This window comes from Arachis ipaensis, chromosome B6 (genome assembly GCF_059453495.1).
Source record: "Arachis ipaensis isolate K30076 ecotype BB chromosome B6, ASM5945349v1, whole genome shotgun sequence".
NCBI lineage: Eukaryota > Viridiplantae > Streptophyta > Magnoliopsida > Fabales > Fabaceae > Arachis > Arachis ipaensis.
Genome location: NC_142441.1, coordinates 37,504,679 through 37,523,654, shown reverse-complemented (window position 1 = coordinate 37,523,654; position 18,976 = coordinate 37,504,679). Strand labels below are relative to the sequence as shown.

Sequence of the window (18,976 nt, the reverse complement as noted above, 5' to 3'; positions counted from 1 at the left end):
ATAGTAAAGCCTCATAGAAAAGACTGGAGCACCAGGCTACAAGATGCACTGTGGGCATATAGAACAGCATACAAGACACCCATTGGGATGAGTCCCTTCCGTTTGGTTTATGGAAAAGCTTGTCATCTCCCAGTTGAAATAGAACACAGAGCCTTCTGGGCAGTTAAGGAGTGCAACATGGAAATTGAGAACGCTGGAGCTGAAAGGAAATTGCAACTGCAAGAACTGGAGAACCTTCGCCTAGAAGCTTATGAGAACTCCAGAATTTACAAGGAAAAAATGAAAGCTGTGCATGATCAAAACATCAAGAATAAAGAGTTTCAACCTGGAGATTTTGTCCTCCTTTACAAATCTCGACTAAGGCTCATGCCCGGTAAGTTGAGATCAAAATGGGAAGGTCCATACAGAGTAGAGAAGGCTGAACCGTACGGAGTTTATCACCTAAGCCATCCTTCGAGCTCTGAACTTATTAAGGTTAATGGCCAATGCCTGAAGCTGTACCATGGTGAGAAGGTGCAGAAAAATAAAGAGTTGGAGATCTTCCGCTTGGAAGATCCCCACATCGCAGCAGATTGAGCTAGTGGAGCGTCCAACTTACGGACGTTAAAGCAAAGTGCTTGGTGGGAGACAACCCACCGCGGTATGATTGTTCTTTTCTTCACTTTTAGTTTTTCTTCTATAACTCTTCTCTTTATTAGTGCTTTCGTGCTCTTTCATTTACATGTCTTTATATTTCAAAAAAAAAAAAGAAAAGGGGTTTTTCGCCGTGCGACGCGATCGTATCAGCGACGCGTCCGCGTCGCAAAGAGGGTGGAGAAAACAAATAAACGAACAGAGAGTTCGGCTGAAGTCTGGCTGGAGGTGTGCCAATGGCACGAATCGACCCACGCGATCGCGTCCCTGACGCGTTCGCGTCGCATGGGAACCATGGCCTCCCACGCGACCGCGTTCCCTGAATTTTTGACGTAAAAGGGTGCACACTGAGATATTGTGCAAGAGTAGTGCTGGATTGGTGCTGGAAGTACAATCCTTATCACGCGACCGCGTCGCCGACGCGGCCGCATCATCTATTTTCTGACGCACACTCATGCGATCGCGTGACCCACGCGATCGCGTCACCCCAATTTGGCAATTAAATTAAATCGAATAGAGAGTTGTGCTGGAGCGAGGCTGCACTCGCGCCAGCAGCGTAACATGGGTCACGCGACTGCATGACCGACGGGATCGCGTCCCCTTACCTGACGCGCACCCACGCGAACGCGTGCCCCATGCGGCCGCGTCGCATGCGTCGCACAGCTCAACCTAAAATTGCCACATATCTTATCTTCCTCTCCCCCAAATCCTAATTTTTCTTTTCCCTTCTTATTTCTTCCTTCCCCATTCCCCCTTCTATCTCACCTTTCACTCTCTATCCCTCTCACCACCATTAACAGGGTTTTACTTTCTTCTTCCTTCTTCTCTTTTCCATCATTCTTATTATATTATATACATTTTTATTTTCTTTTTCTTTCTTTTTTCTTTTCACTTTTGTATTTTATTTTCTTCTTTCCCTTTTTACATGGTGCTAGAAAATTTTTGAGTCATTATCCCTCATTATATGCTTGTGACTTGTTACAATTTATTTGACAATTATTATTACTTTTAAGGGGATTGCTTGCATGTTCAATTTCATACTTTTTATATCTTATTTACCATGCATGCCATGTGTTTGTGAAAAAGCCTATATAGCCCTATGCACTTTTCTACATTACTTTACTCTACTATTCAATGCTTGCTTTTCACAACTTTCCCTTATTATTTTATTAATTGAATTTAATTGTCAATACAAACGTGATGGTTTGTTACAAAGTATTGCTTGGTCTATGCTACTCATGCCCTTTGCCAGCATGCCAATAAACACCTTGCATTCATTTGTCTTTACATGCACTAACTATTTTCCATAGTTGGCTTCTCACACGTACTCGCGAGCATGTGATAATGTCAGCATATCTTCATGTGCATCCATCACCCCCTTTTTCCGTTTTCCTTCCTTGCTGTATATCTCTTTAAATTTAATTTTCTTTCTCTTTCCTTCTTTCAGGATGGCCACCAAGAAAGGAAAGGAGAAAGCAACTTCCAAACCACCAGCAAGAAGAGGAACTAAAAGAGCATTAGTGGCAGAGCCTTCTTCAACCGCCGTCAAGCCCTCAACAAAAAGAGTTAAGAGGATAATAAAGGTTGACGAAAAGGAGAAAGCCTTTCCAGCAAAGGACGCTGCGCAATTTTCCAATCGCTACTGTGAGCAGATGTTCCCTATCCTGGCAGAAAGGAACTATAACAATGAATACCTTCTTATCCTCCTGTCCAATATTGCCACCTTTGTTGAGCCGCAAATTGAGCAAAGACAATGGGGTTTCCTACGGAGACAGCCAAGACAGGTCAATCTTTCTTGGGTAGTTGAGTTCTACTCCAACTTCTACATGCCGACCCTGTAGTCTGTTTATGTCCGGAAGAAGCAAGTCCCCATCACAGAAGAGGCCATTCAGCAAGCTCTGAATCTTCCCCCTATTCCAGCAGGAATGGACGCTTTTCAAGTAGCCACCCTTCAGCGCCAGAGATACCAATTCAACTGGGACTCTGTTCTCAGAGTCATCACATTACCTGGCAGCCATTGGATCTACAGATACCACCGTACCCACCCTAAGGGAATCTTGGCTTCAGCACTTACTTTGGAGGCTCGCGTATGGGCACAGATCATGTCCCATTACGTCTTTCCGAGCACTCATGAGTCCTCCTTCACTGCAGACATGGCTGTTCTACTATGGTGCATCCTTACAGACCAACCTCTGAATCTCGCAAGACATATCTGGAATGCTATGGAACACGTGCAAATTGTGGGCAACTTACCTTTCCCCGCCTTGGTCTCAGATCTTGTCTTAGCAGCCGGAGTCTCCTACAGAGCTGGGGACACCAAAGCCATGCTTCCACGGGATGATCAGTATGTCCCTAACGGGAAATACCTCAGACTCTCAGCAGCCACTACAAGCCTTCCTACTGCTCCAGTTGAAGATAATCCTTCTTCGACACCACAAGCATCTACAACTGAGAACTTGCTCCGACAGATAATCGAACGGTTGGATCGGCAAGAACAAAAAGAAAAGATGAGAGAGCGCCGTAACGAGCGCCGATTCAAACACCTCAAGGAGCTACTCAAGGGACGCTTCAGAGACTCAGACACCCCGGACTCCACTTCCTTTACCAGCACAGGGAGCCTTGACGGCCCCGACTGTGGAGATACTGCTACCAGCCCACCCCTGTTCCTGATAGATGGCACCGAGGACGGTGCAAAGCCTTAAGTGTGGGGAGGTCGGTCAGTACCTGACTTTCGGAGGTAATTTCTCTTCTCTAGCACCAATAATTAGGATATTTTAGTTAGATTTTCTTTCCTTTATAGAATAGAATAAATTACATAGGTTAGGATAATTGCATGCATGTTCTACTTGATTGAAAAGACAATAAGTTTCTTTTAAAAATCTATCTTTGGAACAAAATTTCACTAATTTTTCAAATATTCTTATGATAAATTTGCTTGAGTTGTATTTAGAACATGATATTTGAGTTAAAGAACACACAACCTGTGAAAGATTTGAGCCTTTATGAATGGTTACATTATTTAACCATAATTATTTCATTCTTGTGTGTTTACTTCTCTATGATTGTAATCTATATTTTGTTTTATCTTATATGTCCAATAGTTATTATATTTGCATGCTTGCACATGAATGAGGCCATTATTTATTTAAACTCACTCATCCAAATTAAGCCTACCCTTTTCAATTACCTTTGTTAACCACTTTGAGCCTTTAATTCCCATTTGTTCGATATTTTACCACATTACTAACCTTAAGCCGAAAAACAATTGTATATCCCAAATTGAATCTTTGGTTAGCTTAAGATAGAATTGTGTGTGCTAGTTAAGTATGGAAAATTGTGGGAACAAAAGTTGTTAAGAGAATGTGTCATAAAAATTTAAGGGGAATTTGGATACCTACTCATGTGAAACTACAAGAATTAAAAATCTATGTGCATTGACAAGCTTTATTTAAAAAAAATCAAAATCAATAAATAAGGGGACAAAATTATCCCAATGTTGAATTCAGAATTCGAAGATCAATGCACATATGATAGAACCAAAAAAAATAAGTTGATACATGAGTATGATTGAAAAAGGGAATTCTGGGTAGCTAGGTATGAACTTTAAAGATGACATTAAGTGTGTACAAGTTATGTTAGAGCTTGGGTTAATTAAAGATTCAATTTATTAGCTCACTTGACCAAATATACACCCCTACCTATACCTTAGCCCCATTACAACCTTGGAAAGACCTCATGATGTTTGCATTGGTGTATTAACTATTGTTGATTGGTTAGGAGAAGAACAAAAGTTAGAAAGCATGATTAGAGAAGGATAGAGTGATCACCCTATACACTAGAGATCAGAGCGTACATACATTATCAGTGAGGGTTCAAAGCTTGAATTTTCATGTTCCCTGCTCTCACAAGCTATCTTCTTGCACTTTTATCTGTTTTATTGTGTAATGATAAAATTAGTGGAATTTGATTTGTAATTGTTTTGAAGAGCCTATTTACTTTTGATCAAGTGGACAAGAACCATATAGTTGCATTTATATATATATATATATATATATATATATATATATATATATATATATATATATATATAGGTTTGCATTGCATTTCATGAGTTTCTACATGTTCATACTTATTTCCTTATCTCCTTCAATTAAGCATGAGGACATGCTAATGTTTAAGTGTGGGGAGGTTGATAAACCACTATTTTATGGTTTATATTGTGCTTAATTGTGTGGTTTTATCATGATCCTTACCCACTTATTCATTAAATTAGCATGCATTTAGATTTCCTTCCTGAATTTATTACATGTTTGAAAACTGCTTCCTAGAGACTTTAATTATTCAATTTTAATTCTCCTTTATTCCATTCGATGACGTAATCTGTGTGTTAAGTGTTTCAGACTTTATAGGGCATGAATGAGTTGGAGATTGGAAAGGAAGCTAGCAAAAATGGAAGGAACACAAGAATTTGAGGAGATAACCAGCGAGAAGTGACGCGGTCGCATGGCTCACGCGACCGTGCGGAGGAGAGCAATTCGCAGCGACGCGGCCGCATGGCTCACGCGGCCACGCGGATTGGAAAGACCAAGCGACGCGGTAGCGTGGACGACGCGAACGCGTGGCGAGGAAAAACGTGAATGACGCGTCCGCATGGATGACGCGATCGCGTGACATGTGCGATCTGCATAACCTGCAGAATTCGTTGGGGGCGATTTTGGACCCTATTTTGGCCCAGTTTTCGGCCCGGAACAGAAGACTAGAGTCAGAGAACATGCAGAAACAAATAACACATTCATTCAGAGACAGTTTTAGATCTAGTTTTTACTCTCTAAGGTTTTTCTCTCTAGGTTTTTAGAATTTTAATTTTCAATTGGTCTTAGCATTGGAACATTGAGAAGAGTTATTTCCTCATCAAGACTTCATCATTCTAGTTTGTTTTCTTAACTTGGTTTCATTCTTCCATGTTCTTTGCTTTGTTCAATTTTGTCATTCAGATAATTTTATGATTATTTAATGCGAGGATTATTTATTTTTAATTCAATTTCAATTCCAATAATCATGTCTTCCTTTAATCCCCTTTCATGTGTTATGGATTTATTATTTACAATGCGTGAGTAGTTTCTTTACTTGATGGGGAGTTGATTAAAAAGGAACTCTTGAGTTGGAAGGATTGAAAGAAAATTTGTAATTGGGTTAATTGTTGGATTGTTATCCTGTCACCAACGCCAATCCCTTTGAACTAAGTAGGTTGCAACTTGTGAACAGATCTAGCATCCCAACTTGTTTGACTTTCCCTTACATAGTAAAGGATAACCAAACAGAGCAACCATTAATTATAAATCAATCTTAAAATCATTCCATCCATAATAGAGATTCCAACTAATCAACTCCCAGTCAAGGCTTTTATTCATATTATTTAAATTTCCTCAATTTACATCCCAATTTACTTAGCTCAACTTCTTGGAACATCTGATTAATAAGATAGCACACTTTTCTGCAACTCGTTGGGAGACGACCTGGGACTTAAAACTCCCAGTAATTTTTAATTGAAATTCTCTGTGACATACTTTTAAATTGATAGGCAGATTTTCGGTGAGTTAAGAACTATACTTGCAATGCAACCAATTTAATAATTTTTAATTCACCAACTTCTGCGTCTCATCATGAATTACATGGGTGAACCCTATGGAAACACCTATAATCTCTCATGGAGGAATCACCCAAATTTCTCATGGAAGTATCAACAAAAGCCTCAACAAGGCTTTAATAATGGTGGAAGAAACAGGTTTAGCAATAGCAAGCCTTTTTCATCATCCACTCAGAAAAAGACGGAGAGTCCTGAGCAGACCCCATCTAGCTTGGCAAACATAGTCTCTGATCTATCTAAGGCCACTCTAAGTTTCATGAATAAAACAAGATCCTCCATTAGAAATCTGGAAGCACAAGTGGGCCAACTGAGTAAAAGGATCATTGAAACCCCTCCTAGTACTCTCCCAAGCAATACAGAAGAAAACCCAAAAGGAGAGTGCAAGGCCATTGAATTGATCATCATGGCCGAACCTGCAAGGGAGGGAGAGGACGTGAATCCCAGTGAGGAAGACCTCCTGGGACGTCCAGTGATCAACAAAGAGTTTCCCTCTGAGGAACCAAAGGAATCTGAGACTCATCTAGAGACCATAGAGATTCCATTGAACCTCCTTATGCCATTCATGAGCTCTGATCAGTATTCTTCTTCTGAAGAGAATGAAGATGTTACTGAAGAGCAAGTTGCCAAGTACCTTGGTGCAATCATGAAGCTGAATGCCAAATTATTTGGTAATGAGACTTGGGAAGATGAACCTCCCTTTCTCACCAATGAACTAAGTGATCTGGATCAACTGAGATTGCCTCAGAAGAAACAAGATCCTGGAAAGTTCTTAATACCTTGTACCATAGGCACCATGACCTTTGAGAAGGCTCTATGTGACCTTGGATCAGGGATAAACCTCATGCCACTCTCTGTAATGGAGAAACTGGAATCTTTGAGGTGCAAGCTGTCAGAATCTCATTAGAGATGGCAAACAACTCAAGAAAACAGGCTTATGGACTAGTAGAGGACGTGTTAGTAAAGGTTGAAGGCCTTTACATCCCTGCTGATTTCATAATCCTAGACACTGGGAAGGATGAGGATGAATCCATCATCCTTGGAAGACCCTTCCTAGCCACAACAAGAGTTGTGATTGATGTGGACAGAGGAGAGTTGGTCCTTCAACTGAATGAGGACTACCTTGTGTTTAAAACTCAAGGATCTCCTTCTGTAACCATGGAGAGGAAGCATGAAAAGCTTCTCTCACTGCAGAGTCAACCAAAGCCCCCACAGTTAAACTCTAAGTTTGGTGTTGGGAGGCCAAAACCAAACTCTAAGTTTGGTGTTGGGAGGTCCCAACCTTGCTCTGATTATCTGTGCGGCTCCATGGGAGCTCACTGTCAAGCTATTGACATTAAAGAAGCGCTTGTTGGGAGGCAACCCAATATTATTTAATCATTTTTATTTTATTTTCTCTTTGTTATTTCATGTTTTATTAGGTTGATGATCATGTGGAGTCACAAAAACTACTGAAAAATCAAAAACAGAATGAAAAACAGCATTAAAAATAGCACACCCTGGAGGAAGGGCTTACTGGCATTTAAACGCCAGATAAAAGCAGCAGTCTGGCATTTAAATGCCAGTATTGCGCCCAGAGAAAAGCTGGCGTTAAACGCCAGAAACAAGCATCAGACTGGCGTTTAACGCCAGAAACATGCACTATACTGGCGTTCAACGCCAGAAACATGCTATGGACTGGCGTTGAACGCCCAAAAGAAGCAAGGAAGTGGTGTCTAACACCAGAAACATGCTGCAGTCTGGCGTTAAACGCCAGGATTGCATATATGGGGCGTTTTACACGTCTAAAAGGTGCAGGGATGAGAAATCCTCAAACACCTCAAGATCTGTGGATCCCACAGGATTCCCTCAGGATCTGTAGACCCCACAGGATCCCCACCTACTTCTTCTCTCCTCTTCACACCTTTCCATAACTCTCTTCCCCAAATACCCCTCACCAATCAACTCAATCACTCTTCCCGATCACCTCTTCACCAATCATATCCATCCTCTCTTCCCCAAAAACCCCACCTACCTTTAAATTCAAAAAAATTTTCCTCCCAAACCCAACCCTAAATGGCCGAACCCTAAACCCCTCCCCACTCCTATATAAACCCTTCATTCCTTCTTCATTTTCACACAACACAATCCTCTCTTCTTCCCCTTAGCCGAAACCATCTATCTCTCCCTCTCCTTCATTTTTCTTCTTCTTCTACTTCTTTCTTTCTTCTTTTGCTCGGGAACGAGCAAACATTTTAAGTTTGGTGTGGTAAAAGCATAGCTTTTTATTTTTCCATAACCATTTATGGCACCTAAGGCCAGAGAAACCTCTAGAAAGAGGAAAGGGAAGGCAATTACTTCCACCTCTGAGTCTTGGGAGATGGAGAGATTCATCTCTAAGGTCCATCAAGACCACTTCTATGAAGTTGTGGCCAAGAAGAAAGTGATCCCTGAGTTCCTTTCAAACTCAAAAAGAATGAGTATCCGGAGATCCGTCTTGAAATCCAAAGAAGAGGTTGGGAAGTTCTCACCAACCCCATTCAACAAGTCGGGATCCTAATGGTTCAAGAATTCTATGCAAACGCATGGATCACAAGGAACCATGATCAAAGTGTGAACCCGAATCCAAAGCATTGGCTTACCACGGTTCGGGGGAAATACTTAGAATTCAGTCCGGAAAATATAAGGCTGGCGTTTAACTTGCCAATGATGGAAGAGAACGCACGCCCCTACACAAGAAAGGTCAACTTTGATCAAAGGTTGGACCAAGTCCTCATGGACATATGTGTGGAAGGAGCTCAATAGAAAATTGACTCAAAAGGCAAGCCAGTTCAACTAAGAAGGCTTAACCTCAAACCAGTAGCTAGAGGATGGTTGGAGTTCATTCAACGCTCAATCATTCCTACTAGCAACCGGTCTGAAGTTATTGTAGACCGGGCCATCATGATCCATAGTATCATGATTGGGGAGGAAGTGGAAGTTCATGAGATTATACCTCAAGAACGCTACAAGGTGGCTGACAAGTCCTCCACTTGGGCAAGGTTAGCCTTTCCTCACCTCATATGCCACCTCTGCAATTCAGCTAGAATTGGCATAGAGGGAGATATCCTCATTGAAGAGGATAAGCCCATCACTAAGAAAAGGATGGAGCAAACAAGAGATCATGGACATGAGGAAATTTCTCACCATGAAATCCCTGAGATGCCTCAGGGGATGTACTTTCCTCCACAGAATTATTGGGAACAAATCAACACTTTCCTAGGAGAATTAAGTTTCAATATGGGACAACTAAGGGTGGAGCACCAAGAGTACTCCATCATCCTCCATGAAATTAGAGAAGATCAAAGAGCTATGAGGGAGGAGCAAGAAAGACAAGGGAGAGACATAGAGGAGCTCAAGAGCACCATTGGTTCTTCAAGAAGAGGAAGACGCCACCCTCCCTAAGGTGGACTCATTCCTCAATCTCCTTGTTTATTTATTTTCCTATTTTTTTCGATTTTTGAGCTTTATGTTTTATTTATGTTTGTGTCTTTACTATATGATCCCTAGTGTCTAAGTGTCTATGCCTTAAAGTTATGAATATGAATCCATCACCTCTCTTAAATGAAAACTGTTTTAATTACAAAAGAACAAGAAGTACATGGTTTCAAATTCATCCTTGAAACTAGTTTAATTATTTTGATGTGGTGACAATACTTTTTGTTTTCTGAATGAATGCTTGAACAGTGCATATGTCTTTTGAAGTTGATGTTTAATGAATGTTAAATATGTTGGCTCTTGAAGAATAAGGAAAAAGGAAAAATGTTATTTGATAATCTGAAAAATCATAAAAATGATTCTTGAAGCAAGAAAAAGCAGTGAATACAGAAAGCTTGCGAGAAAAAAAATAGCAAAAAAAAAAGAAAAAGAAAAATCAAGCAGAAAAAGCCAAAAGCTCTTTAAACCAAAAGGCAAGAGCAAAAAGCCAATAGCCCTTAAAACCAAAAGGCAAGGGTACTGAAAAGGATCCAAGGCTTTGACCATCAGTTGATAGGAGGGCCTAAAGGAATAAAATCCTGGCCTAAGTGGCTAAACCAAGCTGTCCCTAACCATGTGCTTGTGGCGTGAAGGTGTCAAGTGAAAACTTGAGACTGAGCGGTTAAAGTCAAGGTCCAAAGCAAAAACAGAGTGTGCTTAAGAACCCTGGACACCTCTAATTGGGGACTTTAGCAAAGCTGAATCACAATCTGAAAAGGTTCACCCAGTTATGTGTCTGTAGCATTTATGTATCCGGTGGTAATACTGGAAAATAAAGTGCTTAGGGCCACGGCCAAGACTCATAAAGTAGCTGTGTTCAAGAACCAACATACTGAACTAGGAGAATCAATAACACTATCTGAACTCTGAGTTCCTATAGATGCCAATCATTCTGAACTTCAATGGATAAAGTGAGATGCCAAAACTATTCAAGAGGCAAAAAGCTACGAGTCCCGCTCATCTGATTGGAGCTAAGTTTCATTGAGATTTTGGAATTTATAGTATATTCTCTTCTTTTTATCCTATTTGATTTTCAGTTGCTTGGGGACAAGCAACAATTTAAGTTTGGTGTTGTGATGAGCGGATAATTTATACGCTTTTTGGCATTGTTTTTACATAGTTTTCAGTATGATTTAGTTAGTTTTTAGTATATTTTTAATAGTTTTTAATTAAAATTCACATTTCTGGACTTTACTATGAGTTTGTGTGTTTTTCTATGATTTCAGGTATTTTCTGGCTGAAATTGAGGGACTTGAGCAAAAATCAAATTCAGAGGTTGAAGAAGGACTGCAGATGCTGTTGGATTCTGATCTCCCTGCACTCAAAGTGGATTTTCTGGAGCTACAAAACTCCAAATGGTGCGCTCTCAATTTCTTTGAAAAGTAGACATCTAGGGATTTCCAGCAATATATAATAGTCCATACTTTGATTAAGGATAGACAACGTAAACTGGTGTTGAACGCCAGTTCCATGCTGCATTCTGGAGTCAAACGCCAGAAACAGGTTGCAAAGTGGAGTTAAACGCCAGAAACAGGTTACAAAATAGCGTTCAACTCCAATAAAGACCTCTACACGTGTAAAGCTCAATGCTCAGCCCAAGCACACACCAAGTGGGCTCCAGAAGTGGATTTCTGAATCATTTACTCATTTCTGTAAACCCTAGTAACTAGTTTAGTTTAAATAGGACTTTTTACTATTGTATTTACATTATCTTTGATTAGTTTTATGCTATCTTAGAATTTTGTGAGGGCTGGCCATTCGGCCATGCTTGAACCTTCATCACTTATGTATTTTCAACGGTAGAGTTTCTACACACCATAGATTAAGGTGTGGAGCTCTGTTGTTCCTCAAAGATTAATGCAAAGTACTAATGTTTTGCTATTCAATTCAACTTATTCTGCTTCTAAGATATTCATTCGCACTTCAATATGATGGATGTGATGATCGTGACAGTCATCATCATTCTCAACTTATGAACGCGTGCCTGACAACCACTTCCGTTCTACCTTAGATTGAATGGATATCTCTTGGATATCTAATACAGGGGACCGAGTCCGAGTTATTAGTGTCTTCGTAGTATAAGTTAGAACCCATGGATGGCCATTCTTGAGATCCGGAAAGTCTAAACCTTGTCTGTGGTATTCCAAATAGGATCTGGGAAGGGATGGCTGTGACGAGCTTCAAACTTGCGAGTGCTGGGCGTAGTGACAGACGCAAAAGGATCAATGGATCCTATTCCGGTATGATCGAGAACCGACAGATGAATAGTCGTGCCGTGACAGAGCATCTTGGACCATTTTCACTGAGAAAACGGGAAGTATCCATTGACAACGGTGATGCCCAACATACAGCTTGCCATGGAAAGGAGTAGGAAGGATTGGATGAAGACAGCAGGAAAGCAGAGGTTTAGAGGGACGAAAGCATCTCTATACGCTTATCTGAAATTCTCACCAATGAATTACATAAGTACCACTATCCTATTTTATATTTTATTTATCTTTTACTTATCAATTCATAAAATCAGTTGAATCCGCCTGACTGAGATTTACAAGGTAACCATAGCTTGCTTCAAACCGACAATCTCCGTGGGATCGACCCTTACTCACGTAAGGTTTATTACTTGGATGACCCAGTGCACTTGTTGGTTAGTTGTATGAAGTTGTGAAACAGAGTTAAGAAACATGAACGTGCGTATATAGTTTTTAGCGCCGTTACTAAGGAAGGAATGATCACGATTTCGCACACCAGTAAGCATACTTGAGGTGTGGAGGAAGGGGCTTTAACTCTAATTTCTGCTCATAGCTAGGCTCTGGATCATCTGGGGCGGGTGATAATGGTAAAGTCTTCTCATTGTTTTCAGAAAGTATTCCCAGACTTGGATCTTGCTCCATATACTTCTCTTCTAATTCTTCCTAGTGAACTTCAGCTACAATTTCATCAATAATGTCACACTAAAAGATAGAATGATCTTCCGGAGGATGCTTCATAGCTTCATTTAAACTGAAACTCATTGTTCTGTCATCTATCTTAAAAGAGTAAGTTCCTGAGAATGCATCCAGCTTGAACTTTGAAGTCTTCAGGAATGGTCTTCCAAGCAGGATTGATGATGGTCTTCTTGAGTCATTAGGGGGCATTTCCAGGATGTAGAAATCAATGGGAAATGTAAGTCCCTTAATGCTCACTAGTACATCTTCAGCAATTCCAACTACTGTAATAATGCTTTTATCTGCTAACACAAAACGAGCTGCCGACCTTTTTAAGGGAGGGAGCCTCAAAGTATCATATATAGACAAAGGCATTATACTAACACATGCTCCTAAATCACACATACAGTCAGAAAATATCACACTTCCAATGGTACAACTAACCATACATGGACCTGGATCACTATATTTTTCAGGTATTCCCCCCATTAAAGCAGATATAGAACTACCTAAAGGAATAGTTTCTAATCATTAATCTTATCTTTATGTATGCACAAATCCTTTAGAAACTTTGCATATTTAGGTACCTGTTGAATAACATCAAAAAGGGGAACAGTTACCTCGACCTTTTTGAATATTTCTACCATTTTGGAGTCAAGTTCCATCTATTTTCTGGGCTTCCTTGCAAGTGGCGGAAATGGGATAGGATGGGCATGGTTTGTAGCTTCAGCATCCCTTGGGGCTTCATTCTGTGTTTGAGCTTCTTCTTCTTCAACTATGTTTTGTACGTCCTCTTCTTCTTCAGCATCTTCCACTTCCATCACATCCTCTGCTGGCACGTTTTCTGGTGGGTTTGGCTCCTCATGGTTCCTCTCCTGTAATGTGGTTCCATACCTCAAAGTGATGACGTTGATGCCACCTTTGGGATTAGGTAGTGGTTGAGAAGGAATTCTATTAGAGCTTGAAGGTTGATGTGTGGAATTAAGTGAGGGATCCATCCGGGAGACGAAATCTTGTAAAGTGGCAGTCAAGCCATTCAGGCTAGAGTTCAGCTGCGCCTGCATGTCTTGTTGTCCTTGTGCAAGAGAACGGAGCATCTCGTCATTTGATGAGGAATTAGAATAAGCAGTCTGAGAAACTTGTTGTTGGGTTTGCTGGGGTCCTTGTGATTGTCTGAGGTGAGGTGCCCTGTAAGGTTGGTTCTGATTCTGCTGTCTGTTGTTGTTATTATTATTCCACCTCTGGTTTCCATTATTGTCTCTGCCTCCTCTGTTAAAGTTATCCCTCCAGCCATGGGTAGAATTATCTCTCCATCCTTGGTTGGAGTTGTCCTGCCATCCATGGTTATTGTTGCCACCTTGGTTGTAGTTGCCACCTTGTTGATTGTATCCTTGATTCGGGCGGTCATAGAAGTTGTGAGTGGCTGCCACAGTGTTGTCTTCCTGGAGCTGTGGGCATTCATCAGTATAATGACTATAATCAACACAGATCTCGCATACTCTTTGTGGAACCAACTGTTGGCTTTGTTGTGGTAAAGGTTGAGCTTGTTGTGCCTGTTGCTGATTCAACTTCATTTGTTTCAGTAAGTTGGTCATTTCACATATACTCTGTGTGAGAGCAGTAGTTTCAATACTAGAAAAAACTTTGGCAACAACCTTGGGATGGTGGCGCCTATGTCTGTGATTCCTAGTGGACTCAGCTAAGTCGCTGATCAGTTGCCATGCTTCATCTACGGTTTTGTACTTTTTCAAAGAACCATTACTAGCACCTTCCAGTGTAGTCTTATCCTGGGGGTTCATGCCTTGGGTGAAGTAGATTATCAATACTAGTTTACCAATCATGTGATGGGGACATGCGTCCAGTAGATTGTTGAAGCGCTCCCAATATTCATAGAGAGTCTCTGATTCACCTTGAACAATGCAAGAGATCTCTTTTCTCAGTCTATCTGTGACTTCAGCTGGGAAGTATTTTTCTAAAAATTCTCTCTTGAGTGTATCCCAGTTGATAACAGTTACTTCAGGTTGGGAGTAGTACCACTCTCTCGCCTTTCCCTCAAGAGAAAATGAAAAAGCGGTTAACAGAATAGAAGTTTCATCTACACCATGACGCCTAACAGTAGAACAGGCTGTCTGGAAATCCCTAAGGTGCTTGATAGGCTCTTGAGCAGGTAAGCCATGAAACTTGGGCATCAAGTTGATAAGTTAGGTTTTTAGTTCAAAATCTGCAGCTGCAGTCGGGTGATGCACTTGATACGGCTGCAGTGTAAAATCTGGGGCTCCTGCCTCCTGGAGAGTAATCCTCCTAGGTGCTTCCATGTTTCCTGCACGTAAATCAACTGGATCAGTAGTAAATGACCTTGTCTCGCTCTCAGATGGCAGTTCAGATTCGCCCTCAGATGAGACTGGTAAATTGATAATAATCACTTCACCACCCTCAGAGGCTAACCGACGTCGAGTTTGTCTAATATGTGAAAGAGTTCTTTTAATTTCAGGATCAAATGGGACTAAACTCGGATCAGGCAATGAACGCGTCATTCAATGAGAAAGACATGTAACTCATGGTAACAAATATAAAAATAAAATATGCAAATAAAAATAAAATATATATATTAATTAATAATTTAGCTCACTATTGCAACTCCCCGGCAACGGCGCCAAAAATTGATGCGTGGCAGAAGTTAACCAATTTAGAGATTTCAATTAAGAGGACAGCGTTGCACGTATAGCTCTTAACCGGCTAAGATTTGCCTCACCAATTTAAAAAAGGGTTGTCACAAATTTTAGAAATAAAATACTGGGAGTATGAGTCCCAGGTTGTCTCCCAACGAGTTGCAGGAAAGAGTGCTATTTTATTAACTAGGGGTTTTAAGAAAAATTGAGTCTTGATAACGAGTAATTAAAATGATTAAAAATTAAAGCAATGAAAATGAACTAAGAATAGTTATTGATACTCTGAATAAAAGGCCTTGACTGGGGGAATAATTAAATAGAATTTCTATCCTTGTTGGAATCTTCTCAAGTGTAGTGTAGTGTAAAAAGGTTGTTGTTCTCACTCGGTTACCCCTTACTAAATAGGAAAAGTATGGTGATTAAACTAACTCTTACCCTCAATTCCTAGTCCTCTCCCTTAGGGAGGTCTCGTGTTAGTAGGTATGGAATTAGCTAACAACGTCCAATTCAACCAAGCAATTGAGCATTCCAACTCAAGTATCTCCTTTTAATCAACCCCATGTCAAGTAGAAATTTTACTCCATTGATATGAAAGAAATAATCATAAAAATATGAGAAGACATAATTAAATAAAATAAAATAGAGAATTAAAATTAATTAAAATAAAAATAACTTCATATATTAATAAATTCAAAACGCAACATAATTATCTTAACAGAGTCAATGAGTAACTAATTAAAAATAAGGGAGTAAAGAAACAAACTAAAGTAATGTCTTCAACGGAAGTAATGGCTCTTCAACATCCACAATCCAAAGCAAAAGCATAAACTATCAATGTAACACTAATCTAGATTCAGATCTAAAACTAAGAGTAATCCTAATGTGATGAATCTGAATGTGTGTGGATGCGTCTTTGAGTTTCAGCATGTTCCCTAGGTTTAGTTTGTGTTTCTGGGCCGAAAGCTGGGTCAAAATGCGGCCCGAAATCGCCCCAGCATATTCTGTTATTTCTGCAGATCGTGCAGGTCATGCGTACACGTCGTCCACGCGTTCGCGTCATTCAGCTTTTTCCTTGCCACGCGTTCGCGTCGTTCACATGTTCGCGTCATTTGTGCAGACTCCAATCCACGCATTTACGTCAGGCACGCATCCGCGTCGTTGCGAATTCTCTATTTCGCGCGTTCGCGTGGGCCATGCGCTCGCGTCATTTCTCGCTGGTCATCTCCTTAGTTTCTTGTGTTCCTTCTATTTCTGCAAGCCTCCTCTCCAATTTCCAAAGCATTGGTGTCCTATGAAGCATGAAACACTTAACACACGGATCACGGCATCGAATGGGATAAAGGAGAATTAAAATACATAATTAAAAGTCTCTAGGAAGCAAGTTTTCAACCATGGAGTGATTTTTGGGAAGGAATTGTAAAGACATGCTAATCATATGAATAAGTGGGTAAAGATTTGATAAAACCACACAATTAAACATAATATAAATCATAAAATAATGGTTTATCACTAAGTCAACCCAAAATTTCGAAATTTATGAGTAAAATAAGGGAAAGATATTATTTTTTATTTTTATGAATTAATGAAGAAAGAGAGAAAAAAAGATATCATTTTGTTGTTTTTCTCTTTTTTTCATTAAACAGCAAAAATGAAACAAAACATACAAATTTAAGATCAAAACAATAAATGCATGCAAGAACACTTTGAATGTCAAGATGAACACCAAGAACACTTTGAAGATCATGATGAACACTCAAGAACATATTTTTGAAAATTTTTAAGAAAAGAAAGACATGCAAGACACCAAACTTAAATTTTTTTTTTTTACTTTAGACACTAATAATTCGAAAATACATATGAAAAACAAGAAAAGACACAAAACAAGAAAATTTAAAAATCAAACAAGAGAAATCATCAAGAACAACTTGAAGATCAAGAAACAACACATCCATGAATTTTTGAAAATTAAAGAAAAATTAAAGCATGCAATTGACACCAAACTTAAAATTTGACACAAGACTCAAACAAGAAACACAAAATATTTTTGGTTTTTATGATTTTTTTTTTATATTTTTCAAAAAATTTTTTTGAAAAAGAAATAAAGAGATACAGAATATTTAATAAGAATTCCAGGAATTATGCAATGTTAGTCTAAAGCTTCGGTCCAAAAGAATTAGACATGGCCAAATGGCCAGCCAAGCTTTAGCAGAGCATTACATACAACAGCCAAATTGATGGGAACCAAAAGGCTCCGGCAAAGATAAGTGAAAACCTCGGTCCAAAAGATTAGACATGGCTTAACAGCCAGCCAGGCTTCAACATATCTTATGAAACTCTATAATTCATTCTTAAAAATTCTGAAGAACAAAATTTTTTTTTGAACTTTTCGAAAACTATATTATTATTTTTTTATTTTTTTCAAAATTAAAAATAAAAAGCTTAAATATAAAATAAAATTACCTAATCTAAGCAACAAGATGAACCGTCAGTTATCCAAACTCGAACAATCCCCGGCAACGGCGCCAAAAACTTGGTACAAGAAATCGTGATTCACACTTTTCACTACTTCGCACAACTAACCAGCAAGTGCACTGGGTCGTCCAAGTAATAAACCTTACGTGAGTAAGGGTCGATCCCATGGAGATTTTCGGCTTGAAGCAAGCTATGGTCATCCTTGTAAATCTCAGTCAGGCGGATTCAAATGGTTATGAAGTTTTGATAATTAAAAGATAAATAAATCATAAAATAAAATAAAGTTACTTATGTAATTCATTGGTAGGAATTTCAGATAAGCGTATGGAGATGCTTTGTTGCTTCTGAACCTCTGCTTTCCTATTGCCTTCTTCCAACCATGCGTGCTCCCTTCCATGGCAAGCTGTAGGATCCTCTCAGTGAAAATGTTTCTGCACGGCTAATCAACTGTCGGATTTCTCGTCTCGGATGAAAAATACCAGGCACAGCTATCGCATGGCTAATCATCTGTCGGTTCCCGCTAGCGTCGAAATAGAATCCATTGATCCTTTTGCACACTGTCATTGTGCCCAACATTCGCAGGTTTGAAGCTCGTCATACTCATCCCTTCTCGGATCCTACTCGGAATACCACAGACAAGATTTAGACTTTCCGGATCCTAGGAATGTTGTCAATGATTCTAGCCTATACCACGAAGATACTAATCTCACGGACTCGGTCCGTGTATTAGATATCCAAGAGAATATACTCCAACTATCGTCCAATGACTACGTTAAACATCATGTAGACCGCTTTGTGGTTGTCAGGCACGCGGATCTTGGCTAAGCGAGTAATGAAGATTGGGTGATTGTCACGGGTCACCCCTTCATTCTGACTTAACTGAATTAAGTACGAGAGTATATCATGGAGAAGAAGTAGGTGTGAATTGAATAGAAAAACAATAGTACTTCCATTAATTCATGAAGAACAGCAGAGCTCCACACCTTAATCTATGGGGTGTAGAAACTCCACCGTAGAAAATACATAAGTGAAAAAGGTCTAGGCATGGCCATGAGGCCAGGCTCCAAACGTGAAAAGATGATAAAAGTTACATATCGTTCCAAAAGATAGTCGAAAAGTAGTTTTTATACTAAACTAGT

At 39.7% G+C, this 18,976-nt stretch overlaps 1 non-coding gene across 1 annotated transcript; it reads left to right on the top strand.

The window, feature by feature from the left end:
* The first annotated feature begins 14,531 nt into the window (after positions 1-14,531).
* Positions 14,532-14,639, top strand: LOC148555171 (small nucleolar RNA R71). The gene has a single exon (XR_015887478.1). It is a non-coding gene; the product is annotated as a small nucleolar RNA R71 (small nucleolar RNA).
* Positions 14,640-18,976: the final 4,337 nt, after the last annotated feature.